We start from the raw sequence: 11218 nt of genomic DNA, 5'->3' as shown, positions 1-11218 counted from the left end.
TCCTTGAGCTTAAGATATGCTGAGCGAGTTCGGCCCTTTTGATTTTCCGACTCCAACTCCTTGCACATTTCATTGTAATATTTTGCTTTGTCACCCCGTGCTGCCTTTTGAAATCTTCTATTCAACTCTTTAGTATCTTGAATTCTTCCCTGTGCATTGCACTGGAAACTATGAACTTTGAGAAATGACAATTGTTACAGAAAGGCTTCAGGTCCTCTGTTCATAGGAGTACTATGAGTTGTGCTTGACTCTACGGCAATCAACAACAGGGTTAAAATTAGGACAGGTATGTTTTAGTGTTGTGTCCTTTGATAAATTTAGCATATTAACTGTGCATACAATATACTTGAGTATATAAGGAACCTGGTGTTATCAGTGTTTGTGGAAGACTCATTAACAACCTGTAATATTCACATGATACAGTCTTGTTTACTCAAAGAGAAAAAGGCTTTAAGCACCTATTGATGAAGATTAAAGATTACAGTCTTCAATTCAGGTTACATTCTGACATTAAGAAAACAAAACCTCTCCCAAAAACCAACAAGCAACCTCATGATACAAGGAGAAAAGATTGAGATGATCAATATTTCAATTTTATTTTTCTCTACAGTCAATACTCATGGAAGCAGTGACAAAAAAAAATCAATGTATTACACTGGACAAATGTTTTGCAAATGGCTTCTTTAAAGTGCTAAAACCCCACTTTTTTATAAAAGGCCAGACTACAGATTGACCTTTGTTGTTTGTTATTAGGTGCCATTGCCATCGAGTTGACTACAACTTAATGGTGACCCTGTGAACAACTTATCTGATCCTTGCCCTATCTTGTGCTGTCTTTAGAATCTCTGGTATCAATGGCCTCATATGAATGTGAAAACTGAACAATAAATAATGAAGACAAAAGAATTAATGCCTCTCGATTATAGTGCTGGTAAAAAAATATTTAATATATCCTAGCTGTTTGAAGGATGAATGCATTTGCCCTGGACCAAGTACAGCCAGAATGCACCTTTGAAACAGATTCGTTGAGACTTCATCTCACATACTTTTGGCATACTATCCAGAGATTCCTGTCCCTGGAGAAGGACTTTTTATGCTTGGAAAAGTAAAGGATCAGCAAAAAAGAAGACTCTGAGTGAAGGCAATTGATACAGCGGATGCAGCAATAGGTTTAAGTGTAAGATGACTGTGATATGGTGCAGGACCAGGCAGCATGTCACTCTGTTGTACATGGAGGTCACTGTGACTTAGGAGGGACTTGAGGGCACCTAGCAACAATAACAAGACAACTACAAATCCTCTAAATTTGAACTAGTTCTAATTAGACATCATAAATCCCAAGCAGACAAGCCAATTTTAAAATCACGAACCAAGCCAATTCTAATATATTTTTCTATTATAGCTTATATCCCAAATTTTAATAAGTACTTATTCCTTCCACTCTCTCCATATACATTTTAATGTTTCTCAAATTGAACTACATCTTAAAATCAATATAGACATTTAATGGGGTAGTTTTTCTTTTATATAACAAAATCCTGTACTAATTGTTGTAAGTAATAATGGAATTTGTTATCTCATTTAGCACTAAGTCTGGAGACGAATAGTTTGCTTTTTGATTTACACTGTGGCTTAGCAATATCAGGGACCTTCATCTGTTCTCTGCCTTCTAGCCAAAAGTTTTGTCAGTTGAATATAACAGCATCTCCAAAGGAAAAGATCTGGCAATCTGTTTCCATAGATTACAGTCTGTGAAATCTTAGAAGTCAATTCCACACTGCTACATGTGGTCACTATAGGTCAAAATCCACTTAATAGCACCTAGCAAAAATGTCAATGAATTTGAATATGGCATTGATTTAATCCTAATCACAAAATAAAATCCTATAGTAATAAAATATCTCATTTCTTTGTTCATACCAAATAAACATAAAGAGTACCTCTGCCCCAGCCTAACCTGTACCTGCTTTCAATCTGATTGGATCATGTAGGTCACCTGACCACTCTCAGGTCAATGCACTTTGAAGGGAAATGCCTCACTGATTGCTTTACCCTAACTAGGCTCTACTCTTTGAGTACCTCTAATAACTTGAGCTTAAAAGTTGTTGTGAGCTACATGCATGAAATTGGGGTTCCATTAGGAGAGGATCCAGGTAGATAGCACATAGTGTCTACATTAGGGAAATGGACATGTGTGAACTGTTGTTGTTTTGTTGTTGTTATGTGCTATCGAGTCGTTTGCGAATCATAGTGACCCTATGTACAAGAGTTCTAAACACTGTTCTATCCTGTGCCAACCTAGCCATCTCAAACACACTTAGTCCCACCACTCCAGTCACAGAATCGATCCATCTCATCGAAGGTCTTCCTCTCCTTTGCCGCCCCTCCACTCTGCGGAACATGATGTCCCTCTCCAAGGACCAGTCCCTCCTTGCAACATGCCCAAAGTATGTCAGATGAAGCTTCACAATCCTTGACTCCAAGGAGCATTCCGACTTCACCTTCTCCAGGACAAACCTGTTTGTTCTCCTAGAAGTCCATGGTATATTCAACACTTTTCTCCAGCACCAAAGCTCAAAGGCATCAATTCTCGTTCTGTCATCCCTAGTCACTGTCCAACTTTCTGATGCATAGCACGTAATTGCGAAGACTATAGCCTGGATCAGGCGCACCTTAGTCTCCAGCCTGACGTCGTTGCTATTCAGTACTCTTGCGAGGTCCCTCATGGTTGACTTTCCCAATGCAATTTGTCTCTTGATTTCCTGGCTGCTGTTACCAAGAATGTTGATTGTGGAGCCAAGCAAACTAACATTGTTAACTATCACAATCTCTTCACCATCCATACTGATGTTACCAATTGGCCCAGTGGTGAGAATCTTTGTTTTCTTGATGTTGAGCTTCAATCCATATAAGAGGCTGTAATCCTTGACCTTCTGCAGTAAGCACTTCAGGTCATCCTTAGTTTCAGCAAGCAGGGTTGTGTTGCCTGCATAATGCAGGTCGTTGGTGACTCTTCCACCAATCCTGATGCCACATTCCTCTTCATATAGCCCAGCGTCTCAGATGATCTGTTCTGCATACAGATTGAAAAGGTATGGAGCCTGAATATATCCCTGACTGACCCCTTCTTGATTTTGAACCAGGTAGTGTCTCCTTGCTCTGTTCTGACGACTGCTTCATGTTCCAAGTTTTTCTTCTAAGTCACCTCTTGAGTGGAATAGAGCTTCCAAGATTTTATTTAGAAGTTGGGTGTTCTAACTGTTTGCACCACTCAGGAACTCCTCATGACATTACTACTAGTTAGATTAGGGAGGTAGGGTTGGAAGGTGGGCTTATACTCAATCCATTTTCACTTAAAATCATACCTAAAACAGATGATTCAGTACAGCTTCAGTTACTCAGAGGAAACTTACGAAATGTGCTGTATAGTTACAGAACTTTCAAATAAAAAAATGTGCTGTAAAGAGACTCTATAAGCCTTAGTTATCCAAGCGGTTGGAGCAGGAGGAAAAGAAAAGTATTTTCTGTGAGTAGAATGTGCCCAGAATGTATGAGTTTATTACTACTGAAGAGTTTAATTTTAATAATTTTTTGTAAAATTCTTGGCTTGGCAAATATTTTAAAAACACCTTTGGTGAATGGTTTGAGATTTTGCTTATCTCCAACCCAAAATAAAGGTTCATTGAATTACTCCAAAGATAGGTCAGTAAAATGTTTCAGTCTAACCAGTGCTAAAGCAATCCTTTTGATTAAGGATTCTCTATTTCTTCAGAGAATTTTACTTATGATGAGTATATTTGATGATAAGAAAGACTAATACACCTTGCATTTGATTTATATACAAGACTTCACTTCCAGTTCTCTTAGTGCCAGATGTTATATACATAACAGAATTATGTTATAGAAACTGATCATTAAAAATGTGAAAAGATAATTTTTTTCTGAAAGATAAGTTTAGGAAAATATTGAATATACCATAGAATGCCAAAAGAAAAAACAAATCTGTCTAGGAAGAAGTGAAGCCAGAATGCTCCTTAGGGGCAAAGATGATGATGTTTCATCTCACATACATTGGGCATGTTTTCAGGAAAAAAGACATCATACTTGGCAAATTCAGAGGTCAGAAGAAGAGAAGAAGACTTTCAATAAAATGGATTAACACAATGACTGTGACAATGGTCTTAAGCCCAATGGTGATTGTGAGAAGTGTTGGATGAGTTTTGTTGTATTGTATGTGGATTCAGTATGAGTTGGAGCAAACTCAAAAGCAATAAAAACAACTTAAATTCTTATATAAACAAACAAATAAAATCACCCTAAATCACATGATTAAACACATGAAAGGTTAATGGAAGTTTAGCTCTAAGACTCAAAACCATGAGTCATTGAAGAAGAAAGATGTTTACCTCTATAAAGATTCACAGTCTTGGAAATGTGAGGTAGTTGTACTTTTCCTACAGAATTGCTGTGAGTGGGAATTGATGCTCAGGCAATGTATTTGGGGTTTGGTTTTCGTGGTATTGGTTCTTGTGCATTAATAGGTATGCATTAATATGCAAGGAGATGTTAAGAGAAATTTAATTAACAGACAAGCACTTGAAGAAAGTGGCTTTAGCTTAATCACTGGAAGATTAAAGAATGCATGTACTTAAGTATGTTTTCAGTGACATCTAATGAAAGTATGTGTCACTTTTGTGCTTTTCTGACTTATTTGCTTAAGGGACCAGCTATTTCTGTAATCAATTATGTCTGCCTCCTCAACCCAATCTGCCAGTGCCCATAAGGCAGCAAGAATGATTTATCTGTTTATAATCATTTGCTCAGTCAATATTTATTGAGCATCTATACGAATAGAGTCCATAGATCTCTTGCTGGGGACACAGAGATGAATAAAACACTCCCTCTACCTTCCATAAGATCACTGTCTATCTGACGAAGAGATTGAGTTACAATAGTTGAATGCAGTGATGAAGGGAGACTTGTGTATGGTGGGACACTGAAGGGGGACTTCAATGGTTTTATGTTCTAGAAAGACACTCTAAAATAATGCTGCCATTGGCTTTGATCCTTCTTGATTGTGAATGGATTTTGTTGATAATACTCATATTTATTGCATTCTTTTTTACTTTGTTATAGACAATGTATCAAGTCCTCTGCAAGAGTAATTATATATAATGTTTATGATAACTCTATGAGGAAGATCTTGGTAGTATTCCCATTTTTAGAAGTATGTCTGCAACTAGAAAGGGAAGGCTGGAAACCAGACCTTCTATTCTATTCACCCTTTTAACTCATGTTGAAAAGTTGGAGTATCACTAGATGAATGTGAGAATGTGAGGGATGTAGAGTACATCAGGTCAAAAGGGAGTAATGGCAAAATAAAGCGCTGTAAAATTTTGTATAATTTTATAGTGCAGATTTATTTTTAGAAAAATATTTATGTAGTTATTTATAATAATATAACATTTTTGTAAGTCCAGTTTACATATATCAAAATATACAACCTAAAACTATATGCTAATTGGCTTTTTAAAGCTTCTCTTTTTTCCAATCAGAGCTGTCATTACTATCTAATTACCATGCTGTTGTTTATTTCCTTCGTATGTGCTCCAAGCCTTTATCATTCTCATTTATATCAGTGTCTTTTTAATTCTTGATTTTCTGAAATTTTCTAGCCTTGAGTTACAGTATTGTGGTAATTAGTACTGATGAACCCATGTTAAGAACTTTTTTTAGAATATATTTGTTGTTATGTGCTGTTGAGTTGACTGCTACTCATAGCGATCCTATCAACACATGCCTGGACCTGAGACCTACATGTACCTGCAGCCCACCTGGATGGGTCCTGAAAGTCAATATCACTGGGGGAGTAGAGAGTGAATAATCAGAGAGAAGTGACTGGAGGCCTGAGCCAGCTTATCAGGGGTTACTTTTGGAGAGAGAGAGGAAGACAGTGTTGATGAGACAGGACAGGGAAACAGAGGGGAGTACTGACGGAGTGGGGGACAAACAATGAAGGGGGGACCAACACTGAATTTGTTAGTTGTGTAATAGAGAAGGATATTTTATCTTCTCTTTTGGATAAAATTGTTGTCAGATAATGTAGGAAAACTGTTGTTGTTGTTAAGTGCTGTCGATCTGTAGATGACTCATAGCGATCCTATGAATGAAAGACCTGAACGCTTGTATAACTTTCATTGTTTCTCCAGGTTCATAGGATTTCCAGAGGCAAGCTATTTTGGAAGTGAATGCACTCTCTCCAAGATGTATTTGTTTGTTCTTTTGGCAGTTCATGGGATGAATGTTCAGCGCTCTTCAACATCACAGCTCATCACACTATACTCCTCTGTAATTTGAAGAGGTCCCTAATTGCAGACTTCCCCAGTGCAATATGTCTCCTGACCGCTGATACCAAAGGTACTAATTGTGGATACAAGTAGGACAAGAGTTGTTGACAGTTTCTTTATCTATCACAGTGTCCCCTATTGGTCCAGTGGTAAGACTCTTTGTTTTCTTGGCATTGAGATACAATCCATACTGAAGGCTGTGTTCTCTGATCTTCTACAACAAGTACTTCAGGTCCTCCTCACTTTCAGCAAGCAAAATTATATCACCTGCATAACACAGGTTATTTATGAGTCTCCCTCTAATCCTAATGACACATTCCTCTTCATAGAGTCCAACCTCTTGAATAATTTGTTTAATACACAGATTAAATAAGTATGGAGAGAGAATACAACCCTGACACACTCCCTTTTTAATTTTAAATCACGTAGTGCTCCCTTGCTCTGTTTGCACAACAGCCTTCAAGTATATTTACCACAGTGGTGGCAGTGTTGTGTGCTGTCAAGTCAGAACTCATTTGGCACTCCAGTAAGTTTTTGGAGGAGATTGTCCATCCTTCTCCCTCAGAGCAACTGGTGAATTCAAACCGGCATCTTACCCCTAGACCAAAGTAGAATTGATAGTAAATGTTGTACATGGAGGTCCATGGAGCATGGAGTGGTGCCCAGTGCGTGTGTGTGTGTGTGTGTGTGTGTGTGTGTGTGGTGGTATTACACCATAGATCTCTGCATTGTGTGACACCAGCCGTAGTGATGTCTTCTCTGGTAGAACTGGTAACTTTCAGTGAAAAGAAATTCTTACTTGTTCATGGTACAGTTTAAAAAAATTTGAACATATGGACAATATATGTGCATGTTTGTATGTCTGCAAAATATACAGTTGGATGATCTCTATATGTACTTGCTGCAAAAAATGTATGGTATATGCATATGTCTATAAACACTCCGTCCCCATCTGTCTGGCGTTATAGTTAGCACAATGAACCAGTTGGCCATTGCACATGCTGGTGGGACGGAACTTGGAACAGTTATGGGGGTGAACAGTGCTGACCCTTCCCCAGGAGGTCTAATCTATTCTGAGGAGTCTTCAAAACTTCTCCAGGCTTTCCCTTTATATCAGAATCTCTGAAGCCAACGGAGTTTTTCTGCTTTTCTTTTACTAGGGATGTGTGGAGCAAAGAGAGGACATTAAAATAATTTTCTGCTGTAGGCCCTGATACATTTAAGAGAGTCCTCTTCCTGGAATATATAAATGCCAGCAAATCAGCATTTCTTAAGCTGCAGTATCCTTCCTGGAAATCCTGTTAAAGGACATACCCTGGCTGCTTGTCTCAGACCGAATGAGAATATAGTGAGTCTCCGCTGTTGAGATATTAGCATAAATCTCCCACTAATGCACCTCTGCCTATTATTGGAAGAGTGCTGCAAACCAAGAAAATATGTTAAATTGAAAAGGAGGTAATGTTTTGAGACTGGGGTGTGGCACTATGGATGGGGTGTTTGTGGGAAATTTCTAGCTCCTGAAATACTAAAAGGAGGCCCTTAGAATTTGTCTCTCTTTGGGCCAGGAGAAATTATTAAGAGCCTCACTAGTAAAAATTATATTTGAGTTACTCCATAAGCAGTAATGACTTCCCAGTTTAGAGAGCCATTTCATTGTATGTTGTTGTTGGATGCCATCAAGTCCAGTACGACTCACAGTGACCCTATGAACAGATTTGAACCCTGTCCTATCCTGTGCCACCCTCATCTTCTCTAACATACTTGAGCCCATCATAACAGTCACTGTGTCCATCTGGTTGAGGACATTTCTTTCCTTCCCTAATCCTCCACCTTATCAAGCATGATTTACCTCTCCAAGGAATAGCCTCTCCTAACAACATGCCCAAATTGTGAGGCAAAGCTATGTCATCCTTACCTTCAAGGATCACTTTGGCTGCACTCTCTCTAAGATATAACTGTTTTTTTTAGCAGTCTATGGGATATTCAGTACCTTCCCCAACTCTTTAAATGCATCTATTCTTCTGTCATTCTTATTCATTGCCCATCTCTCAGCTGCATAAGAAGTGATTAAAAATATCAGGGTCTGCATCAGTCACACCTTAGTCTTCAAACTGAATCATTACTCCTCAATAATTTAGAGAAGGCCATAATTGTAGAATTTCTCAATGCAACGTATCTCCTGATTTCCTGAGTGCTGGTACCAAGGGTGTTTATTGTGGATGCAAGTAAGATGAATTTGTAGACATTTCTAGTCTTTTTTCCATAAATCATGATGTTATCTATCAGTAAAGTGGTGAAAATGTTTTGAAGGAATAAGTTCAAGTTTCACTGACAGCATTGGCAAAAAATAAGGCCTTAGCAATCGAAGGAAAACAAACTGATGGCCTCACTGGTCTGTGTCAGGAAATTTGGAAGACAGCTACCTGGCCAAATGATAGAAGATATCTATTTTGTTCCTATTCCCAAGAAAGGTGATCCAATATAAAGTGAAAATTACTAAACAATATCAATATTTTATTCAAAATATTGCTGAAGATTATCCAAAAATGGTTAGAAATAACATTTTATGTTATTTCTACTGATAGCACAACCTTATGAAGTAGGAAGGATCATTATCACCATTTTAAAGATGAAGAACCTGAAACACAGGAGACTACATAACTCTGAAACTAAGTATGCTAATGTTACAAGGTTCTAAGAAGTCTACTAGGTTTAGCACATGCTCATTCTACCTTTCTTCTAGGTGCTCTTTCTCTTTTTATCTCTCTCCATCCTTAAACATTTGCTTTCCTTATTTTTAGAAAGAAAATTTTTAGGCACCAACATTCTTTGGAACATAAATGGCCCAGTTACTATCTGTCACCTCCATCTCTTGACACTTGTTTATATGTAAGATTAGAACTATGATGCATAGGATTCCCAGTGAGTAGATCAAAAGACTTCTCTTCTTAAGTAACTGTAGGTGGTCTGAACCTCCAACTTTTTGGGTATCAGCTGAGTACGGTGAACATTTTCACCACTCAGGGATTCTCTCTGGAATGATTACTACATATTTTAATATGTGCTAATGGATGTACAATTTTTTAAAATCATACATAGGTGTACGGCCCTTTACATGAAGCAGAGTTGCAGTAACTAAAAAGGTAAGAACAGACCTGTATCCTACACATTCAACTTCCTAACACACCCCTGTTAGAGGCTGATATGTAATTTTACTAATATGTACTTATTTGTTGAAGGACAACAACTTCTTTTGTCGAGAGTTTGGTTTTTGTCTAAGGCTTTGTTTCTAAGTCTTGTATCTTAGAATGAAATTTTCTTAGAATTGGAAATGATTTGCAGGATGTATTATTTAACTACTCACTAAGTGTTGAGACACCCACCCTCTCATGTCTTCATAGGGTCTTTGAACTCTTGAACCAGATTGATAATTTATTCTAAAGTGTTTAAGGAACAGCTCAATTCAGAGAAAGGGGAACTCTTTCTAGAGCAGGTGGGCACATATGGCACAATGTTCAATGGCAGTTTAAAAGTTTTGTGGCCTTTTTGTTGCTAGTATTTGCTTGTATGTATTGTTTTCAAGACCTTTTTCAAGGCCAGCATGCTCCTTAGAGGTAAGGATTATGAAACCTTCTTCTCATATACATTGGGCATGTTGTCAGAAGGCACCAGTCCTTAGAAAAATCCACCATGTTGGGAAAAGTAGTTGTTATTATATGTTGTCATATTGGAACAGACTCACAGTTGGCTTTCCAGTAGGTTTTCAGAGGCTGTAAATCATAAGGGAGGAGATTGCCCATCTTTTAAGTCCCTTTGATTTGGTAGTGCAACTCTTTACCGCTAGGCCACAAGAGCTCCCTAAGGAAAAGTAGAGTCAACAACAAAGAGAAAGGCTCTCAGTGAGATAGATTGGCACAATGACTACAACAACGGCCTGGAGTATGGCAGAGAGTGTGAGGATGGTACAGGATAGGGCAAGTATCAATCTGTTGTCATAAGGTGGCTATGAGTCACAGTTGACTTTATTGCACCTAACAGCAAAAAGCAAGATCTGAAAATTTCTTACTGGCAGAATCTCTGTTATATACATTATGTGTAGGAGGGAAATCTCCTTGAATCCCAATAGTGTCTAATCAAGCAAATGTTAAAGTTCTTGGCTGAAGTTTCAGATGAAAAATTCAGCTTCATTGAGCAATCAAGGAGTACCAAGGTAGATTATGTTGCGATATTGTGCTGTGAAGATTCATTCATTTTGGCAAAAATGTCATAGCCTCCACAAAAATTTTTAAAATAGTGCATATTATGAATCAACATTCATGCTACCTACAGGATATATGAGGGAGGTTTTGTGGCCTAGTAATAAAGAATTGTGTTGCTAACCCAAAAGCACCAAGGGAGTAAGTTGGGCCATCTCTTGCCATGTGATTTAAAGCTTCTAAAGACTTGCTGGAGGGTCAACTATCAGTCGGTTCCAATTTAATGACACATATCAATAACAACATGTGATATATAGAGGCACACAAAAGACCCTGTCCTTTTATGGAGATACTGGGAAGAAGTAAAACAAAGGTAATTAACTGTGTGACAGAAAACAACATAAAGTTCAACATTTAAATTGAAGTTTTATTGAAGAAGGGACCAAACCTGAGACTTGAAAGGTATGCTTGGATGAAGAAACAACAAAAGTAATAATTTCCTTAATGTTAAAGGAATCGTCTGTGGATTCCCACTGAGGTAGTAGGATTTGTACAAGGTTCAGAAATTTGTCTGTAAATTATGATGAGGTGGTTTACATTTAACAGGGAATAATGAGTGAGCATTGAAGATATTAAGCAAAGAAGTGACAGGAGTCGGATTACATTTAAAGAGTG

The sequence above is a fragment of the Elephantulus edwardii genome, unplaced genomic scaffold (assembly GCF_000299155.1).
Source record: "Elephantulus edwardii isolate Elephantulus edwardi_28Jun2011 unplaced genomic scaffold, EleEdw1.0 scaffold00177, whole genome shotgun sequence".
NCBI classification, from domain to species: Eukaryota; Metazoa; Chordata; class Mammalia; order Macroscelidea; family Macroscelididae; genus Elephantulus; species Elephantulus edwardii.
The sequence above is the reverse complement of the archived record's forward strand: the minus strand, read 5'-3'. Positions refer to the sequence as shown.